Here is a 23034-nt window from a genome sequence, read left to right as displayed (position 1 = left end):
TGGCTGATATCATCAGGAGAGTCACCTGACGATAGCCTGAAATTTTGGTGCCACTAGCCTAAAAACTGTGCCTCCTGCAGACCAAAATTGGAAAAAACAGTAAAAAATACAGAAAGCTTCAAACGAACCTGCAATTTTTCCGCCCACCGCAAGGTGGCGCCCGGGGCGCTTGTCCCCGGATGTCCCCATGGTAGCTACGCCTGTGCCTGGCACCAACAGCTGAAAGCCTCCAACTTGCATGTTTGTGTGGACATTCAGCGGAACACAAAGGGAATGTGGAAGAGTGGCCGTGCTGGGCAGAGAAGGATGCCTCAGCCTGAGCTGCTAAACTGGCTCTCTGGCGATTCATCTGCAATGCAGATCCTATCAATTTTCCTGCTGCGACAGCAGCCGGCTAGATGCTGATTAAGGGGATTCTGGCAGTCTGGAAGAGAGGGAATCAGAGAGAGAGAGAGGAAAGGATAAACCAAGGAGAAGGACTCAGCTGCAAGAGGGAAAGGGTAGGATTAAGAAAAGCAGACCCGCCAAGAGGCAAAAAGACGGCCACAGTGTGCCTGGAAAGATAAACCACATAGTACTTAAGGAAGACATTAGGAAGCTGTAAGTTAGTTTCTGCTAATCCATCACTTCCGTCAAGGGGCTGTTTCAGCAGGCCCGAGATTAAAGAAAGCAGCATTTCGTCTATTGTCTTGGTTACTGGTCACTCTGGAGCTGTTCCCACTTTGGAGCCTTGAAGTTAATCCCAGTTTAGTAGGGGGGCTGTCAAGGAAAACATTCCTTTTAACTGCTGCAATTTTGTAAAAAAGAGATGGGGGGGGAATCATTTCAGGGATTGGCTGTCTGCTGAGTTATCTTCGCTATCATGTTGCCTTCAGGCGCCTCAGCTAGCAGGCTCTAATCTCTTTCCCCATCATCGGCAGGGCAGTTAGGGCATGCGCTCTCTCCATCCTCCGCTCACACAAAGGCACCACCAGTGGGATCGTTTAAATTATGGACTGTGAAAAAGCTTCACATAACTTCCTGAGAGGTTGGGGGGGGGGGGGGGTATAGCTCTGTAGTTCTGGAGGCACGCAGGAAAAGGTTCCATTTAGCACAGAGGCAAGACGTTTGGAAATGTAAGTCATGTTCTGGGTGCTGTGACCCATGGAGTTTTTTCCTCTTTACCGTTATTATTTTAACCCAGGACTTTTTTTTCCTAAACTTTTCATTAACTGACACACAGCATCTTTTGGCCTAAGGGCACCATGCCAGCCAACACTGAATCCTGTATGCCCTCCATCACTCAGAGAAGAAAAACTCCAGCTTCACCCACCCGATATTTGGTGACAATAAGACTGCAAAGCTGAGCAAACTTCCTTAGAAGTTAAATCCTACTGAGCATCACTGGAAATTACTTCTGTTTAATAAACACCATTAGGATCTAGCTACTTCTACTCTTCTGACAAAGTTAAAGCCGTAAAGAAAATGTTTGACAATTTCACATGCACTGTAGGTTGTAAACCTCTTGCTCATCACTAATTAAGATTTTCTTTTTTATCAGCTCTCTCAAAATAAGCTCATTGGGGCTTTATTCAAACAAGTCTGAATTGTGTTTGTGTATGTTGTCATGTCACAGCTGACTGGTGCCAACCTCATAGGGCCGTGGTGGCGAACCTTTGGCACGCCAGATGTTATGGACTACAATTCCCATCAGCCCCTTCCAGCATGGCCAATTGGCCATGCTGGCAGGGGCTGATGGGAATTGTAGTCCATAACATCTGGCATGCCAAAGGTTCGCCACCACTGTCATAGGGTTTTCAAGGCAAGAGGCATTCAGAGATCGTTTGCAATTGCCTCTACATGGACTGAATGAATTCTGAGAGAACTATAACTGGTCTAGGTCGCCCACAGGCTTCACGTGAAGAAGTGAGGAATCCAACCTGGTTCTCCAGATAAGAGTGTGTCGCTTTTAACCACCACACTATGCTGGCTCTAAGGCTGAATTAGCTCATTTTAAAGATTGGATCACCCTCTTCTGACCACTAGGCCTTGCTATGCTGATGTATGCACAGAGACTTTCCTAACTCAAGACCTCTATTCTTCCTTCTTTGCTCTTAAAGTTTACATCCTGGCAGTACAAGGTAAAAGGGTGGATCTTCATTATACCTTCAAGCTTTACCTATAGGAATTCCCCTGCACAAAGTCCCAGAAGCCCTGGTGAATGACTGTCCCTCAAGAGCTTTATGCAGGATACTTCTTGTGGGTAAGCTAGGGTTACTAACCTCTAGTTGGGGCTGGAGTTCTCCCAGAATTACAACTGACCTCCAGATTACTGAAATTGGACAGAATAAGAGGGTGAGAGGCTGTCTATGTTACTGAAACTGAAAAACCAGAGTGCAGAGTTCAGTGCTGCAGCTAAGGAGGCAGCACCGCAGAAGCAATATACTGAGAAAGAAAATCCACACAAGACTTAGTTTCAAGAAAATATAAAGATAAATAGTAAAACGTTGGTGCAGTGGTGAAGCCACCAGGGGACTGGGAGGTGCGCGACGTACTGGGCGCATCATTTCTAGTCATGTGGGGGGTGGAAAAATCCCCCCTCCCCTACGCCCCCCGTGGCGCCCCTGGCCCTCCCTCCCCCCGCGGCACACCACCCCACTTACTTTAAGGAATGGAGCAGGCCGGAAGCCTGCCTGCGTTGCCTGGGCCTGGTGGGAACTACATTTCCCAGGGGCTCCTGGGAAATGTAGTTCCCACCAGGCCCAGGCAACGCAGGCAGGCTTCAGGCCTTCTTTTCCGGTCTGTTCCTTTCCTAAAAGTAAGTGGGGTGAGGGGTGCCGTGGAAGGGCGGGGAAACGCTGCGTGGGGAGGGGGCACAAAAGCCAGAGTGTGCACCGGGCGCACTCTGGTCTAGCTACGCCTCTGCGTTGGTGGTGAGGAAGCTACAAACAGCAGTAGAATCAATCCAGAGGAAAAAGATCTGTGGACAAAGGCAGTCCTCAGCAAAGAGAAAGACCAGCCTGCTAAAGCTCAGCCTATCAAATGAAAAATGGACAGCTCATCAAAAAAATTAAAGAAGGGGAAACTATATATTGCCTGAATCAGCAGGACAAGCAGGGGACAGCCATATAATTTTCGGGTTGAAAAGTCACCCAAGATCGAGCCTTCAGAGCTAATGTACCAGGAAAACCCTTAAGCAAAAAGCTGCAGGCACGGAGAATCCCTGCAACACTACAAAATGTTACGGGTGCAAACAGCAGAAGAAACTGACAAGAAAACTTTAATAGTCAGGTGCAGGGCAGGGGGAAGCCTCTTTCTCTTTTGACACCTTTTTTATCCATGCTGTCTGAACAAAGCATTCGGAACCTTATTTTAAGACGTCCCCAGGACATCTAATTTGTGGTGTGCGTAATTGGCCAATCTAGTTTAGTGGAACTCTATCTAACAGGCATGACTTATTTTGTTCGACACAAAGGTTCAATGTCAAATCAAGTTCCCTTACGAAATGGAAGACCCTTTCCCTACCTAGGTGTTCCATTTGATCATGCGGTTCACAATATTTCAATGGTTTGTATTTGGTAGTTGAAAATAGTTGATTTCTTGACTTTTTTTCCAATAAAGCAGGCCCCCATTCTTTACAATCTTTTCCATTCTCTCAGCAAAATAGAACATTCTACATTACACTTATGGTTAGTGGATTTGTGACTCAACGCTTTATCCCACAGAATTATGGAGAACTGAACATCATCTTTCTGGGCTGCCAGTAGATCATCCTTGGAGAAGGCCTTTCACAAAATCTTTCACAACCAGTAGGTTGACAGCTGTTATCCAGGAGACTCTTCCTATTCATTTGCAGGTTATAACATGGCATCAGCTACATTTCCAGTTGTTCCACTGATATGCTGGTTTATTTACTTGTCTCTATGTCAAATGGCATCCTGTATAATGCATCAGTATCCACATTTGATTTTCCTGAGCAATATTTTGCATTAAAATTGAAATTAGCTAATTACCTATCCAGCCGTGGGTGGTAGTATTACATATGGAGAATATGTGTGGACCTGTTTATGAAGTATAATCCCTGTGATTTTTTAGCCACTGAGAGATCTGGCCCAGAGATACACCAAAACAAAGTAGAATAGCTAGGCACTGGAAGCAAACCAAAATAGCTAGGCACTGGATGAAAGTTGCAGGTACTGGCTTAGATTATTCAGATACTGACTCCAGTTCTTTGAATGAGCAAACAAATTGACTAAGCCATGTCCCTCTATTAGATATGGCACATCACACATATCTTGCTCTCAGTCCTGATGTGGAAGTATTTATTCCCCATGATTAACTAGACTCTAGAGACGCCAGAGACTCCCCTGATGATGCCACCATGTCTTAGCCTATGGACCAAAGGTTGAAGAAACAGACCTTTGTAATAGAATGGACTGCAGTGAATTGCTGGAGTATCCACAGAATGCTGTTTGTCATCCAGTTAGAAAAATATGAGCATCACAATTGCTGGCATGTGATAATTTAGGAGCCCCCTCTTACCAACATCTTTCTTTAGTTGTGGGATGAATGACTCTACTTTGGTATTACTCACAATACCATTCGCTATTTAACTATCAGATCCCTGTATATCATCAGCTGTGGGTAGATATGAGAATTTTTTTTTTCCTTTGAGAGGGGAAGAGTGTGACAGGAAGTAACAGTTGATACTTTATGTGTGGTTATATGCTACTGCCCCTTTAAGATTGAACTGGATAGCAGTTAAAGATGGCAGTTAGCAGACTTCAGTGCTGAAGTGGTTTGGGATCTGAAAGTGTTTTAGTTAATGTTTGGCATTGTCTTAAGAAATAAAAGTCAAAATTTTCTATGCATCCTCCCAGGGCCAGAGCGAGGGGGAACTGTGCCCGGGACACGCATGCGCCCTGCGCCTCCGCCACACCCTGGAATACCCCTCCACACCCCCATCCTGCCCCTCCACACCCCTGCCCTACTCCTGCACCGGCGTGCACCTGATGCATTGCGCCCTCATCTCCTTGGTGCTACACCACTGCATCCTGCCTTTTCCTCTGATTGGAGTGCAACTTTTGTTGCTAGCTCTGAGTGTGGCGGTCTGTTTATTTTTAGATATGTATGCTATAAAGCTAGAATTTTAACTTCATTTTTAGTTTGTTGGAGAGAAGACAGCATATGAGCAGTTTTATTAATGCTCATAGTGGTATATAATGTGTTTAGTCCATCTAGGGAGTGCTGTGGTGTATGTTTTCTACTGTTTAGAAATAAAGATTGTGCCTCTTCTTTGTGCCTTTAGAAATAAAGATTGTGCTTCTTCTGCCTCTTGTTGGGGTTTTACTCTGCTTCTGAAGGTATATTCTGAAGGTATTTCTGCAGCAGTGGCGTAGGAGGTTAAGAGCTCGTGTATCTAATCTGGAGGAACCGGGTTTGATTCCCAGCTCTGCCGCCTGAGCTGTGGAGGCTTATCTGGGGAATTCAGATTAGCCTGTACACTCCTACACACGCCAGCTGGGTGACCTTGGGCTAGTCACAGCTTCTCGGAGCTCTCTCAGCCCCACCCACCTCACAGGATGTTTGCAGTGAGGGGGGAAGGGCAAGGAGATTGTAAGCCCCTTTGAGTCTCCTACAGGAGAGAAAGGGGGGATATAAATCCAAACTACTCCTCCTCCTCCTCCTCCTCTTATTATTATTATTATAAGGTCTATAGTTAATCACCGCTTCTTGCAAGTAAAATGCAATTCTTTATAAACCAGCAGTGCTGGTTTATTTCTCCAGTTCTAACACTCTGTTTATCTTTTTTTAAAATGCATTGATTACAGATATGTATAGCATGTTTCTCCTTGTATCAAATAGCTTGATAATTGCAATGTAATAATCTGTCTTGACTCACTTTGAGTTGTATAGCCTTTGGGCGTTGTGTGATACATGCAAATAGGATCTTTCTACTGGTAGATTTTACAGAATTCCCCAGGCTGTTTCTCAGGGAAGAAATAGGGAGAGCTGAACTGTAGAGAAACGGTTTGAACAGTTTATTTGCTTATTTATTTATCAACGTTATTTATAGTCTTTCTCACTGGGACTCATTGGATTTTCTGTAAACATTTCTCAGATTTAGAAAGATATTTAATGCTTGTTCATGGCCCTAATTCACAGTGGCCAGTGAACTGATTGAATCAGAATGGCTTTATGTTTAGTTCAACCAGTCTTAACTATCCTGAAGTAGGACAAGCCCTACTTGTTCCTGGACTTTATCTAGCCAGGCTTGACTGAACCCTGATTCTAGAAAAAAATGTATGTGCTGTAATCTGGCTTGGTAGCTAGAATACAAGCCACTACTCTGGCACTTTGTTGTCACCTTGTGGTCTGCTGTTTCTATTGTTATCAGTGAGATGGTCCAGGGATTGGTCCTATGAGGAAGGGAGCTGGCTTCCCTTGGATCTGGCAAATTGGCATCATCAGCAGGAGCCTTCTACTAAGGCCTTGGGATCCAGGTGTTAGATTTCGTTTAGATTTAGAGTCATGGATCTGCCCAGTAGTGTGTGTGAGTGCAGTTTATAGAAACTTCTCAATAGATAAATGTAAAAGGTAAAACTTACATTTATTCAAGCATCTGCAGTTCACAGCTTTGTTCCAGGAAAAAGGTAGATAGAAAGAAACCCTAGTCTAAAGAGATTACTTTCCCTACGACAAGTGGGCACAACTAACGCGCCATCACGTGTGTGCAGGTGAGAGGATGCTACAATGGGAAAGCCCCACTGAGCAGGGTGCCATTGACCATACGCTCAGGTCAAAGGCTAGAACAGAAGTGAAACCAGCGTGGGGAAGAAAGGAAGTTAGTGGGCGGTCTCCTGGCCCAGACAAGGAGGGCAAACAAGAGAGGCAACATCACAGTTAGAGTGATATACACAGCACCCCCCAGTGTCCAGGCATGCTGAAGTCCCTTATTCCAACACCAGGGGCTCTGATTCTGTGTGGAAACCAGTTGTACCCCTGATCATCTTCTGGCCTGGTCTGTGTCATGGAAAAGATTGGGTAAAATGCTATCCCTCGGTTTCTTTGTCTTGTGCAGATTTATACTTTCTTTTTCCCCTCTTTTTATTCTTTTTTTTACAAAAGGCTTCTAGCCATTGACTTATCTTGTCAGTCCCTGGTGCCTTTGAGTGGAGTCATGGCTCAATTGTAGGGTATTTGTCTTGCATGCACAAGGTTCCAGGTTCAGTCCACAGTATCTCCAATTAAAATGGTGAGGAATTAAGTGATACAAAAGGATTCCGCCTGACAATCTGGAGGGCCACAGCCAATCAGAGCAAACAAAACTGACCTTGAGAGATCATTGCTCTGACTCTCTATAAGGCAGTTTACACATGCAGGCTCTCTGGAATCATGGAACCAGGAATATACTGTTCACATTGCCCTGTACTACTGCCAATATGAAAACCCTATGGTTAAAAGGCACCAACATTTGCAAATAGGAGTTTGAGGTTTTGTAAATCAGTAGGAGAATATGCACTGGGAACTGGTATTCTGTACTCCCCAAGTTCTGCTCATATGTACAGCCTCACAACATTGTAATCAGATACGCCTGAAATTAAAGTTAAATGAATGAATAGTGTCATCTTTATGCAACACATTATCATTATAGGGCCATTCATAAAATCAGTTGTTGGTATTCCTCAAGCGAACCATTTAAAATGTGCATCATTCCTGCTTTAAATATTTTTATTGGCCACATTTGTGATATTCAGTCTGAGGGACATTTCCTACCTGTTATTATATGGTACTTGCTGTTATTGCCCATGAAATGACTCTTCGCCGTATAGATTCTAGGATACCATGTGACTAACCAGAATGTACTCAAGTTTATAGTTATGATTTTACAGCCCTCTGGATGTGCAACAGTGATTCTGTTGCATAAATGGCAAAGGCTTATGCAGTATATTGACTTTATATCATTTTAGCTGTCCTTGCTTTCCCCCAAAGAATTATGGGAATTGAGATTGGATAAAGATGTGTCTATGAGTGATGCCTGGACATCTCTCACAGAATTATAATTCTTCAGGTTCTTTGGGAAGAAAGAATGACAATTAAAGATGCCTAAGTCTACATAACAGACATATTCTAAATTTCTGTTCATATTTGGGATACCTTTTACTGAAGAGAATAACCCAGGAAAAGAATTTACAGCTAAGGAATTATTCTTGGCAATTATAAATTAAATCATGTTTTTTTATGAGTGCACTCCATCCTTCAAATAATTTCCACTTAGAAGATAAGGATGACCCACTAACAGGACTAGCCTCCCATGAGGTGGGCCTTTTTAGGGCAATATTAAAGGCCAGGAAGATGTCAGTTTATTTATTATATTCCTGTCAGCTTTAGAAAAGGAGGCATTTAACATTATGTGTTTCTATCACCCAAATGCCCTGGAGAAACCCAGCCTAGAATGAAGAATTTTGAAAAATCGAAATCACATAAGTCAAAAGAACAAACATCTGACTATGGCTAATAAAGAAAAATGGTTCTTCACACTGAAAAAGACAAGAGCAGTGATAAAATAAAACCCATTTCACTATCACATTCAATTTGCGGAAAATAAGCTTGAGAAACACCCAGCTCTCTCCTTAGACTCTTCTGTTCAAGCAGCCTGATACCATCTTTCAGGTGAAAGGGGAAATGCTGTCCTCAGTTTTTAAGTACAAACTAAGAAAATGTTTTATGGCCTAGCTTAGCTAAACCTAGACAGAATTTTAACTTGAGGTGTCATGCAAAACCCTCTTCATGTCCGTTAGATTGACTGTTTATGGATCCCTGCCAGAGAGGCTTGATAGAAGCAATGTGAGGAATGCTAAAGAGGTCAACTGTGTGAATCTAAGATGACTTTTCCTGAAGAAGTGAGACATAATCTAAACGCTATGTTAATAGTTAAACATTTGTTAGGGGTAGGCAGAAAATGATCAAGGAAGGTTTTTTAAAAATCCATTCTTGTTTAGGCTTGAACTACACACCACCCTATTTTTTTCCAGAGAGTGTGTAAAAGCAGGGTGCGGGTCTCTGACAATTTTCACTGGAAAATAAGACAAGAAGGAAACTAAGTTATTCCCTCTTTACTGGAAAATAAGACAAGAAGGAAACTAAGTTATTCCCTCTTTACTAAGTTATTCCCTCCCTATTTATACTGTATTCCTCTCACGGCTGTGTTCTGTTAAAAACATTGGGGAAAATAAGAATTTATGAGAATTAAGGAAACATTAGAGTAGAATGATTTTGGAATATATTTGTTTGTTTAATAAAAGCACTAGCCACTGTTCAAAACAGATCCAACTGCATATTTAAGCTCTTTCCATACAAATAAAACTTTTTCAGGACTGAAATAAAAGCGATCTGGGGAGGAGTTTTGCACAGGTGTTTTTTTACCAAAACGTTTTATTTGCAGCTTCAAAAAGTTTTTAAATGCATCCTCTTTTCTAGTGATTCTTTTGGCTGGAACTTTTTAGCAAGGCTTCATTTGTGTGCTGTCCTTTTAAGATGCCATTTTGTAAGTTCTCTCCTTGCCTGAGAAAGCTCCTTGCCCTGATTTCGGAGCATTTGAGTGTTTTTGAGATTGGGGGTGGGGTGGGGGACTTAATCTTTGCAGCATTAACTGCAGAAGACTAGGGAATTGCAGCATGATTTGTCCACACTCTGGGGGGGAAAAAAGAAAATGGCGGCCAGGAATTATTCAAGGCGGTGAGTGCAAACAAAAAGGGGGCATTGGAAACATTTTACAAATGCTTTAGAAACATTTTAGTAGATTTGTGTGAAAAGGGCCTAGGATAGTCCAATCTCTTTAGGTGCTGCCCTGCATGCAGAGATTGGACTGCTAGAGTGGCTTCCACCTGATGTCATTATGGGAAGATGAGAAAAGATCTGCCCTACTTGTCTTGAAATAGCCCCCAAGCTCTAATCATTGGAAATTCTTGGTGGAAAAGATGTGTGGAGCCAATAGAAGCTCCAGAGATCCTCTCTCAATAGTAAACAAGCAGATGGTTGATTGGTGAAGAGTGTCTGGTGCCATCCACAATGCCATCACCCGTTCTGTCAGAAAATGGTGCTCAGCATCTATGTGCCCGTATGGTATTGAGACTGCAGCCCTGCTGCCTTGTAATATGACATTAAAAGTTGCCTAATACTGAATCAGACCATTTTTTGTCAATGTCTACTGTGACTGGCAATGGCTTTCTAGAGACACAGGTGGGAGTCTTTCACCTTGCCTTCTAGCTTTCTCCCTCATCTCATCTTTTTAGTTGGAGGTGCCAGGGACTGAACATAAGAACATAAGAACTAGCCTGCTGGATCAGACCAGAGTCCATCTAGTCCAGCACTCTGCTACTCGCAGTGGCCCACCAGGTGCCTTTGGGAGATCACGTGCAGGATGTGAAAGCAATGGCCTTCTGCTGCTGCTGCTCCTGAGCACCTGGTCTGTTAAGGCAAGGTGAAAGAACTTGGGACCTTTTGCATGCCCCCCCCCCAGAAGAAAAAGAAAGAAAATATTCTGCCACTGTGTCCCCTTGCCTTTTTAGTGACGTTCAACAGTGGAAGATGGTGGGTGTATCCCACAAATTGTTGTACAAGCTGCTGACAGAAATATGTACTCTGTAGGAATTGTGTAAGATGCCTGTCAGGAGTTACTGATGTTTATATTATTTTTTATTTTTTTTATTTTTGCCACAAAATCTGAAGAATCATTCTGAAAAGGCAAATGTTGACATGTTATCACTTTGTTTACCTGGTAATTTTTTCCCCTGCTATTGATAGAATTTAGAATAGAAGGCAATTAATATTGATTAAGATGTCATGCTGTACCTGTAATTAAGACATGGTGCTGCCACCAAATACCACTCAGTATAAAAATATTCTGGATGGATTTTGACAACCGATTATCTCCCATTGAAAACACACAGTTTGTTTTCTGATCTGGCTTCACTCAAATAGTGTGTCTTGGACAGTGCTATAAATGAGCGACTACAGTAGTAGTTGCAATTTTTGGTCAGATGGAAGCTGTATTTTCCCTGCTCATACCTTGTGACTCACCAAGTAATATGTAGCCTAACAATTTTGTACTGGGACATGCCAGATGTTAGTTTACATTCCAGTGCTAACAGAATATACAGGCACTTTTCAAAACCCTGAATGGGTCTCCCTACATTGTTGTTGGGTTGCCTTTGGATTGCTGAGTCACCAGTGGGCAAGACTGGCTTAAATACAAGAACTTAAGGTCACGTGTACTTTAAATCAGCTTCATTGATATGGAAGAAACTCATAAATGCAGGCAAGTCATGTCAGTGGGTATTATGGAATTCTGGACAACAGGTCAGGCACTGACAAAAAATATACCAAGCCAATGATGCCTTTGAGTAGCTAGTAGATTACTATTTTAACATCATCAGTATTGTGCAGTGAGTAGTGTTGGGCGAGGATCTGAGACACCTAGGTTCAAATCCATCCTCTGCCATGGAAGTTCTCTGGGTGACCTCATCCTAACCTACTTTACAGGGTTGTTGTGAGGAGGAAAGCAACATAACAAAACAACATAAGCATCCTTAAGTCCCCCTTGGAGAGAAAGATGGGGAAGAAAATAATTTAATAAAGGTGGGAGAAGAGACATAGCTAGGAAAAATAGAGCCCAGTGCAAAATCTGAGTTTTGCGTGCCCCTCCCATGGGCGGCCGCTGTGATGCTGGAATCCACCCCCAAACAGCATCACTTTCAATGGAGCCCAGATTCTCCTTTTAAATCCACCTTAAAGGGAGAATCTGGGGTCCCCAGTTAAAACAACACTGAAAGTGATGCTGCTTTAGGGTGAATTTTTCCCCATACTGAAACAGCATCACTTTCAATGTTTAAACTGTGGACCTCAGATTCTCCCTTTAAATCCATGCTGAAGGGGGTGGATTTAAAAGGAGAATCTGGGGAAATGTGGGTGTGCCTCCTGTCAGAGGTGAAATTCTTAAGCTAGCAGCACCAAAATTTCAGGTTATATTTAGGAGACTCCCCTAATGATACCACCCAGGTTTGGTGAAGTTTGGTTCAGGGGGTCCAAAGTTATTGACCCTCAAAGGTGTAGCCCCCATCTCCTATTAGCTCCCAATGGAAACAATGGGGGATGGGGCACCTTTTTGGGGAGTCCATAACTTTGGATCCCCTGAACCAAACCTCACCTAACTTGGGTGGTATCATCAGGGGAGTCTCCCAAAACATCCCTGCAATTTTGGTGCTGCTAGCCTAAAAATGTGCCCCCTGCAGTCCAACAACTGAAATAATATTTAAAAAATACAACCCCCCCCCCCACAAACCTGAAAAAAAAACCTGTGCAACACGTACCCACGGCCCCCTGGCAGGTATGCCTCTGGGTGGGAGTGGAAGGACTATTTTCTGTTGAACCCATCAGGAATCACATAGGTTGCTCAAGAGAAGGAACTCTCTGTCCTGCACTATAAAAGTAGCTGCCTAATTTTTGTCTTTTCTAGTTTCCACACACATTTTGGTTAATGTTTTAAATTATATTTTTGGGCTGTTTCAATATGCCATTAAGAACATTATGTTTTATACTCTTTTGCACAGTTCACACAACCCAGTATACATATTAGCAACAATAAAACAGGACTTTCCTTCATTTAATTATCGTAAAAAAATAGTTAACCCACATTTTTGTTCTGAACCTGGATCCCCTTACAGTTCTCAAAACTATGCTTTAATTACTTGTTGATAACATCAAATAATGTTGTACATTGGGCTAATATGTGACACAGTTGATCATATAAAAATGCTTAGTTATAGGACTTTATTGGGTTGCCATAATTATTGTTATAGGATTTTAATGGGTTGGAAGTGCTTTGCATTAATTTCTGTAATCTTTACTACAACACTATAGTTGCAACCAGGTTTATTATCATGAATCTACCACTACAATTCCATATACAGCGCACAGGGGAACTGCATCAAAAGGTTTGCAGAAGTATGGCTCCAGTGTTGATTTGACCTGCTGCTCAGCTGTTCTTAGCATGCCACCTCTTCAGGAGCATGTTTAGTTCACATCAGATCAGTTTTCTAGGTTACTTCCCTTTGTTTAATTTAGAGTCATTTTTTAAAAAATATCTAGGCAGTTGCTGAGTGATTCTCTACCCTGGGCTGCTGTTTCTGGGTAGACTCCCTTGAAGGTTTCCAGTTCAATCTTTCTTGGGAGTAAGCCTCATTAAGTTGACTTGGGGCCTTTCCCCACTTACCTTAAGCCCCATATACTCTCCTCAAGGTCCTGCACTTCACACACTGGGGCGGCGATAACACAGCCGCCACGACGCCAGCCAGCTGTCGTGTCTCCCTCAGCTACGCATCCCTGGCGCTCTTGTAAACGGCGCCTTTTGATGACCCCGCGCAGAGTGCAGGGTCATGGGGACGCCCGGGCGCACACCAGAAATGATGCGCGCTGAGGGCAGCGCGCGGCATGTGGGGGGGGGGGCCTGGTAAGCGGGGAAACGCCCTTGAGTAGGATTCTGATGAAACCTGCTTAGGAGTATATGGTTAATCACCCATACCAGAAGTCACTCAGCCTGATATTAGACATAGAGATATTAAATATTTTGAATGTCAGTTTGACAAAATGATATAGGCCCCTTCCGCACATGCAGAATAATGCATTTTCAAACCACTTTCACAACTGTTTGCAAGTGGATTTTGCTATTCCACATAGCTTCAAAGAGCATTGAAAGCAGTTTGAAAGTGCATTATTCTGCATGTGCGGAAGGAGCCATAGAGAAGTGGAGAGGCACAATTTTTGCTTAGGGGAACATGGAAGAGAAGGGTTTAGTTGGAGCCCTCCTGCAAACTGTTCATAATTACTCATAATGGCAAAGCAGGATTGCATCTCAGAGCAGGAAAGCATCCAGATGTTTTGGATGCTGTCAAATTAAATGGATGTGAGACTCAGTGAATGGTCTATTATTACCAGTGCAGAGCAGTGCAGCATTGATATTTTATTTATTTAGATATCACTTCTGTAGAACAAGAGTGGTGAATATGTGAAGTAAACAGAAGATTATCATCTATAAATATACTTAATTATTTAAAACAAGAGAGAATGAAATAAAAATGAAATTGTTATAGGAAGTATGGTTAAGTATAAAAATACATCATTGCTACATGTACATTTTGTTGTGGGTGTATTGTGCGCCTGGGTTTTCATAATATATGTTTAAAACCTCCACAATAATGTATTGTTAAAAACCTGCGGAAGCAAGATCTCAGGTAACAGATGGAGATCAAACAGACAATTGGCAGATGGCATGTGAGAAAATGAAGATGAGTCACCCTCTCTGAGGCATCTCTTCAGCCTGAGGAAAAGGAAAAAATAAAAAGAGGAATTTGGGTGCTGCGTGGTTTCCGGGCTGTATGGCCGTGTTCTAGCAGCATTCTCTCTTGACGTTTCGCCTGCATCTGTGGCTGGCATCTTCAGATCCTCTGAAGATGCCAGCCACAGATGCAGGTAAACCAGAGGAATGCCGCTGCCAGAACATGCCATACAGCCCGGAAACCACACAGCACCCAAGTGATTCCGGCCGTGAAAGCCTTCGACAATACAAAAAGAGGAATATTTGGATATCACCAAATTAAAACCCAAACTGAATGCACCGTAATGTAACTTGATACAACCAATACAAATGTTTATTTATTTAATTTATATCCTGCCCTATCCTTGAAGGGCTCAAATATTAATGATATTCAGTAATATCTGGAAATCTTATTCTGGACCTTGCTATCTGGTTTAGAGTTCAAGAAGGTCAGAGGGAAGGGAAGGAGAATGAGTAGGTGGACATGCAAGTGAGATGGGACCTTTACCAGTCTGCGGAGTAGACACAAATCTTGTCACCAAAAAACATTAAGTCAATAGGTATGTCTTTCCAAAGTGTCAAGCATATCAGGCTTGGAAGCCTATATATACCATAAGCACCAGCATTTTCTAGCCTGATCGATAGTTCAGGTTAATAGCAGGAAGGAGTATTCTCCAGATGTTCGAGTGGACTGTAATTCCCATCAGCCCATGCATGAATAAATTGTGCTCACGAACATCTGGAGCCTATGAAGCCACAATTCCTGGCCAGCCTGACTTCACTCAAACCTAGCCATGAACCACTTTGGGATGGGAAACCTCCAAGGAATAATTAGGCATAACATGAGGCAGGCAAACACAAAACCCACTCTAGCACTCTACCAAAAAAAGTCAGCTGTACTTTGGATGGCAAAAAAAAAAAATCATGGTAACTCCTGTGGGGTTGCTATTGTGTTTTCTTAGGCAGTTGCTACTGGATGCAGCAGGAAATACTTTTATTTACACGCTGGTACACAGCCCACCTGCTCGGGAAGGAGGAGCAGAAAATGCTTCCTCCTACACAAACACACACTAAAATCATTGATAGGTGGAGTCATAGATAACAATCTCCCTATTATACATGATTTATAGCCATCTGCTTTTGAGGGTTGACTGGTCTTGAACCACAGTCTAGCAGCAAGATTTTTCATTAACTTTAGCATGGGGAGGCTTTCCCTTACCTCTTTATAATTTGGCAGGTAGGATTCCTCAGGTGAGGAAAACATCTCTTGTAATTTCATCCCATTTGAAAAAGCAGTGGGAAAATTAAAGTGGCAATAATGATTTTTAAATGATGAAAAATGTTTAAATGAATTGAAAATTCATAATTGTTTTGTGCACATTCCTAAAGAAGGAAAATCAACTTACGATACTTAAATGCACACAATAGAGTTATAGGAATTTGGTATCTCCAGATAAAGAGGACTGCTGGTTTTATCAGCCCTCAAGGCCAGCATGGCTATCAATATGCTGGCAGGGGCTGATGGGAATTGTAGTCCATAACATCTGGAGTGCCAAAGGTTCACCACCACTGCAATAGAGTATGTGGCCTTGAAGCATTTCCCCACCTTTGTTATCATGATGCCTTCTTTGACTGTTTTTCTGCCCATCATGAACAGGTGTGGTACAGTGAAATATTTCAAGCCATGACATTTTGCAGAGGCTATCTATATTGTATGCTGTACAGCTCCTATCATAGCTTTACAACCAATTCCCAACATTTCCATCCTACCCTTCCTGATTTCCAACCTGGAATGGGGTTTCTGCTTCCCAAAACAGGGCATGACCACCCAACCTGTCAAGCAATCTTGGAAGTTCAGCTGTTGAGTCAACAGAAAATGCTTTCTTCCTCTTTAAAACATTTGTGTGTGATTTAAAGTCCCCTTCTGCTATGGAATATCACCCACATGATATCAACCCAAGTCAATCCAGGCTACATCTGTACCCAGGGTTGTACCTGCCAGAAGGACATGGGGACCCTCGTGCCATGCATCTAATCATGAAGGTGGCGCAAAATCATCCCACAGACACCAAAGACACAACCCCCCCCCTCCCAGCCCCCAATGAATGAGGCAGGGATGCAGCCAGCTGCCAATGGAGGTTTAGCCGGGGGGGCGGCATAAGTGGAGCTGGGCAGGGGGGGCATGGAGGCATGGGCTGGCTCACAAAAATGTCTTGCCTCAGACCCTATTTTCTGCCAGTATGCCTCTGTCTGTATCCCAGTCACAAAGGAATGTAGGAAATAACCTACATTCACAGCACAATGTCTTGAGATGGGTTCATTCTGGTGCTTAGTAAGTGGGGGAAATGGCAAAAGAAGGGTTCCCTTTTTTGTTTATGTTGTGCATGTGGCTTTTTTTAATGAGAACCAATGATAATCGAAAACAGAAAGAAAACAAAGAAAAACAAAAGAAACCCCTCAGGAATTTTCAAGCACTTTGCAGGAATATTAGAAAATAATTTTCTGGAAAGGGACGAGTCCCATGGAAGAGTTAATTCATTACTATCTATACCAGGGGTAGGGAACCTGCGGCTCTCCAGATGTTCAGGAACTACAATTCCCATCAGCCTCTGTCAGCATGGCCAATTGGCCATGCTGGTAGGGGCTGATGGGAATTGTAGTTCCTGAACATCTGGAGAGCCGCAGGTTCCCTACCCCTGATCTATACTAATAGCAATCTAACTTGTAGTACTTCAGGACCCATGATGCAGTGGAGCTCAGATTTTAGTATAAGTAATGTTATAAATATGGCCACCCGTAGACCAGTGTTAGGGTCAGGTGAAGGCTGTGGAGCCTCAGATCCTCACTCAATCATGAAGCTTGCTGAGTGACCGGGGGCAACCTATCTCACAAGATTGTTATGGTAAAAAATGGAGGAAGAAGAGACTGTGTACACCATCCTGAGATCCTTGGAGAAAAACAGGATGAAATGTGATTGATAAACAAAGGCCGCTTCCGCACGGCCACGAACGGTCCCGGTTGTGATGGGGAAGATAGTGCAGTATCCGCCTTACCATGTCCTCCGGCCTCTGGCGCATCGCACAGGCCAGGGGACACGCCCCCCTGCCCTGTGCGACAGCTCGGAAGCCACAGGGCAGGGGGGCATGTCCCCTGGCCTGTGCGACGCGCTGGAGGTCGGAGGTCACGGTAAGGCGTTTGGGAAAGGGGAGGGTGAATGGCGCCTTCCAGTTCGCATGGCAGCGGCTGGAAGCTGCTGTTTCCCAAAAACCTCGCTGGGGAAGCGAGGTCGGGAAACAGTGGCTTCGCGCCGCTGGGGAGGCACGAGGGCGGCGTGGCTGCGATGCGGCTGCGCCCCCCATGCGAACAGCTCCCTGGGGACAGCGTTTTAAAAGGCCCGTGCGGAAAGGGCCCAAGAGAAACTCTGAGATTCCAGAAGTATTTTTTTGGTGTAATAGTTCTGTTTTGCCTTGAATTCTGACTCAGAAAGACAAACCGCCAGCATCCAAAGTCTCATCCAAGTGCGTTATTCATCCAAGTGCATTATTCAGCCTGTGTGAAAGCGCCAGTAGTCTCCTGGAATTACAACTCAGTTCCCCTGGAGAAAATGGCCACTTTTGTGCGTGGACTTTATGGTGTTGTAGTTTGCTGAACTCCCTCCCCTGCCCAACCCTTGACCTTCCCAGACTCCACCCCCATATCTCCAGGTATTTTTAAACCTGGAGCTGGCAACCTAAGTTTCTTCTGTTTCAGAAATTATCTGAACTACTCAGAAATAATTCCTGTTTTATTCATTGGGGCTTACTCTCAAGAAAGTGTTTTTAGGGTTGCATGAATTTGTGGGGTTGAGTCTTTTGAAGGGGAAAAAAAGTGCTTTGGAATACATGGGCAGTGCTTTTCAGCTGTGAGGACTAATAGCCCTTCCCACACACACTGGACTGGTTTGGGTAAGAACACCTCATGGGAAAGGAAGGAGCCCAAGCCACAATGGTCCTGTCCAGAATTGGGTTCCAGTAATGTTGTTACAAGGACTTCCTTGGTCTACAAAATGGAGGTGAACATGGAGATGCTCTCTTGACTAGCTTGACTCTGAGTAGCCCAGTGAATTCCGGGGTCTGAGACTGACAAAATGGCATCCTAGCATGCTTGAGTCTTTGCACGTCTGACTTAAAAAATTAAGCTTTTGGTGCATCACTCTCAATTCCCAGGTGTAGCCCTTCTTCCCATGTAAAACATCTTTCCTACTAGGTTGGGAGTTGTCATGTTCAAGGATTTCAGATTGGTCCAGAGAACACCTGAAGCTGCAGCACTATTGAAACAAACTTAACCAGTTGTATAAGCCCCCCAGAACTTTCTGGCGAACAATATAATATACTTTAATACAATAAAATGACAGCACTTGCATATAAATTAGGGCGGCATGGTATAGCCCTATTTCATCAGAACCTAAAAAGGGTCAGTACTTGAAAAGAAAAACCAGCCCCAAGGAAGATCCTGCAGCAGTAGGGACTGGCAAACTACTTCTGCTTCTCGCTTGCCTTGAAAGCCCTTTTCAGGGTCTCCATAAGTCTTGACCCCAGTTCACACACCTACAGATAAATTCCTTCTTTGCCCTTCCTGTGAAATTGGTGAGATAGACACATATTTGCTTAATCATCATAACACATATGGCTTTCTGGGTTGTTGTTGTTGTTGTTGTTTTTAATACAGATAACTGTTTTCAAAACAGAGTGCACAGAACTCTGTGCAAACCTATAGGATACATTACACTCTTCTGAGACCCTTTTTTGCCCATCTTTCTTGATTTTTTTGGTTGCGAATCTGAACCAATACCAATACAGGAGAGCAAATTTACATTCCAGTAGCATGGTCTCCATTTCTGTGCGATCATTTCTCCAGTCAGTCGGAACACTTGAATCACGCATATTTCCTTTGTGCAAGAAAGGAAGCAAGCGGTCCACCAAACTACCGGTCCTATTTAATTAGCAGCGGTCTTCTGTCAAAGCTCTGACTTTATTATCCTGTTCCTAAGTCTGGCCAGCTGGGGGTGATGTCTGCATGGCATTCATCAACAAAGGGCTCTTTTTGTGTGTGTAAAAAATGACAATCAATATTCTGCTGATAAGACAGAGGGGGTTGCTGAACTGCATATATCAGGGCTAGTATTTATGCGCTGTCATTGTGTCCCCTGCCAAGTTAAACCTTGCAATTGCTTGTTTTGTTACCCAGCTGACACATTTTGTGCACCATGACCTCAAAAGGTACCCAGCTGCAGAGGCAAAAGGCCTGTGTTTGTTTGGGCAGGAGGGGAAAGGATGGAGTGTGTTAGATGTGAGTGTAGGGGAGGTTGCTATGAGGGCAGAAGGATGATTTTAGATGATAATCCTGTAAAGCTTTTGCCACATCTTGTCAGTGTTCTAAGTGAACAAATTCAGGGCAACTGGAAAAACAGACTGGGTCCAATCCAGACCATGCTGTGTTCCTGTGTGGAGTATTTTCTCCTGATTACCTATAACAGTGATAGCAAACCTTTTTGAGACCGAGTGCCCAAATTGCAACCCAAAACCCACTTATTTATCGCAAAGTGCCAACACGGCAATTTAACCTGAATACTGAGGTTTTAGTTTCGAAAAAACGGTTGGCTCCGAGGCATTACTCAGGAGTAAGCTTGGTGGTAGGCGGTGGCTTTGCATTGAAGCAACTGCGCAACTCTTCCAATGGGTAAATCACAACCCTAGGAGGGTTTACTCAGAAGCAAGCCCCATTGACAGCAACCGAGCTTACTCTCTGGTAAAGGATCGCGCTTTAGTTCTTCACATGAAAATCAGTGGGGTTTAATAGTGCTTAATAGGGTTACCTACACTGCTTCCCCAAAACTAGGTCTTAGGGTTAATGCTAATAATCGAGCCCAGTGGCCCAGGCCAGCCTAGATGTGTGTGTGTGGGGGGGGGATTCTGTTTGCGTGTGCCCACAGAGAGGGCTCTGAGTGCCACTTCTGGCTCCTGTGCCATAGGTTCGCCACCACTGACCTATAAGTGTTTGTATACAGGGTTAGAGCCAACAAGGTTTTCCTATGGAAAAGGGAGGAGGCTATTTGGGGATCATGAGACCTGCATGGACAAAAGGCATATGATTGGGGGCTGTACTAAGGAGAAGAAATGGGCAAGATTGTGCAGAGAAACTGACTGGTTCCAACCTACAGATTGTAGGAACAGAAGGCCATAACACCTCCCATATTGTCAAAGGCTTTCACCCAGTGGTGGGATTCAGCAGGTTCGCACCACTTCGGCAGAACCGGTTGTTAAAATGGTGCTTGTAAACAAACAGTTGTTAAATTATTTGAATCCCACCACTGCTTTCACGGCCGGATTCAAGTGGTTGTGGTGGGTTTTCCGGGCTGTGTGGCCGTGGTCTGGTGGATCTTGTTCCTAACGTTTCGCCTGCATCTGTGGCTGGCATCTTCAGAGGTGTATCACAGAGAAAAGTCTGTTTCACACTGTGTCAAACAGACTTGTCGAACAGACACAGTGTGAAACAGACTTTTCTCTGTGATACACCTCTGAAGATGCCAGCCACAGATGCAGGCGAAACGTTAGGAACAAGATCCACCAGACCACGGCCACACAGCCCGGAAAACCCACCACAACCTCCCATATTCTCAGCCAGTCCTCCCTTTTTGTGCCAAGCAAATTATTTGGACTCCAGTGTATTCAGATTATATTGAGTCCTAAAAGTTGACTTAGCCCTTACAGAAAATGCTATTTCTTGTACAGTCCCCCCCCCCCCATTAATTCCTCTTCCACTGAGGCAGACATATTTCAGAAATGACTTTGAACATGTATGTGTCTTCACTTTGTAAGCATTTTACCAATCAACCACAGGTTCCAAATTTCTTCTGTTATGCCTTCTCTACTTTTTTACTACTCTTTAAACTTCTGAGCATCCTTGCTGGGGAATAGGATAACCAAACTTGTTCAGCATTTTAGGAAGTAATGCTAAACAGGTCTACCCAGAATCCTAGTCAGGTCTGTTCAATGGGACTTACTCCCAGGAAAGAGTTAGGATTGCACTGGTACAGTAAGTAATGATAATGTATTAATAGTCTCTGTTGTGGTCATTTTGTGGTTTATCTGGTCATAAAGCCTTTTCCAAGAACCAGATAAATTCTTGCATAAAATGTGTAAATTTGAGACCCTTAAGTCAAAAACTCTTACACAAAGAGATATATTATTATAAAACAGTACTACCACACAATTAATACTTAACAAGATTCTTCATATAAAAGACTAAGCTTTTAAAAGTACATGTTCCACAGTGCAGTGATACTTACTCAGTGGCTCAGGAACCACAAGTTGCTCTTTGATTTGTCCTGTGGCTTTTCTGATCACCATTCTCCAGAGGTGGGATCCAGCAGGTTCTCACAGGTTCCCGAGAGTAGGTTACTAATTATTTGTGTGTGCCGAGAGGGGGTTACTAATTGGTGATTTTGCCACGTGGTTTTTGCCTTAGTTACGCCCCTCCTCTCAGCAGTAGTGCGAAGAACTTGAAGCAGTCTAGCAGGAGGTGCACCGGCGTGCGTGGCAGCCTGTGCCTGCATGCATTCGTTTCCCGCCCAAGAACCGGCACAGTGGCTGCATCCTTGCCACAGCCCCGCCCAGGAATGCCCTGCCCACGGAATGCCTGGCCATGCCCCGGAATGCCCCGCCCAGCTCCATTGGCGCTACGCCACAGTTTGAATCCCACCACCATGGGAACCTGTTACTAAATTTTTTGGATCCCACCACTGCCATTCTCTAACATGGCACCTGCCTAGATTCACTATTTGCCCACAGACACTCTCACAGCTGGTGAAGGAGATACTTTTAAAATGGCCATCAGTTATCGTGTCACTTCAGGGTTTTCTCCGTTACTGGGTTTTCCATTACTAAAGAAACTGATGTCGCTTCTAGGCTTCCCCGGAAGTGATTCCATGCCATCTCTGACAACCACCCACCATGTCCCCACCCCACCCAGTCTCCTGCAGGTTGTCATAACCCTAACCTGGAAACTCTATAAAACGACTTGCCCCATTTTTGAGAGGAGTGACAAGGCCCTTGCCCAGTGGGCCTTGTGGTTTTCAAGTGGTTTTTATTTTAGTTGCTGCAGAGGTATGAGTAAGCTGTGAATCTCTCTGAAGTTCATGCCTCATGTCAGGAATGGAAGTAAATGTGACTCTTTTGGTTGAAAATTGTGATTACGGTTGGTGTCCGGGGGCGGAATTCCCTGGGCAACTTTCTTATCGAAGATCACACCACACTTCTTTGGCTGGGTTAAATCAGTCAGCCATAGCCATTCTTTATTAAACAAAGTGTGAGGCCAAGCAGGGGTCTTGATCTGGACAACTAAACATCACAGCGAAGCTCCTGCAGGTGGATGCCCTGAACAGAGGCTTTGCTCCATTGTGGGGCTCTGCCGGGCAGATGCTCCTGGCAAGAGGTGCTCCCCGGATGCCCTGTTCGGCAGGGTGGTTGTCTGTCATTCCTGAGGAGAGGGGTTAGCTCCCTAGCTCCCCTCCCCTGGCCCTTCCAGATCAATACCTATGCGCTAAAACCGCCGATGGCTATGACAAGTCAACATACATTAACAATCATTTGAAAACAGGGAGAGGTGGGTGGGCAAATCGCTAGCCAGCCCAAGCACATGGC

This window comes from Sphaerodactylus townsendi, linkage group LG01 (genome assembly GCF_021028975.2).
Source record: "Sphaerodactylus townsendi isolate TG3544 linkage group LG01, MPM_Stown_v2.3, whole genome shotgun sequence".
Taxonomy (NCBI): Eukaryota; Metazoa; Chordata; class Lepidosauria; order Squamata; family Sphaerodactylidae; genus Sphaerodactylus; species Sphaerodactylus townsendi.
This window is presented reverse-complemented; position numbering follows the sequence as displayed.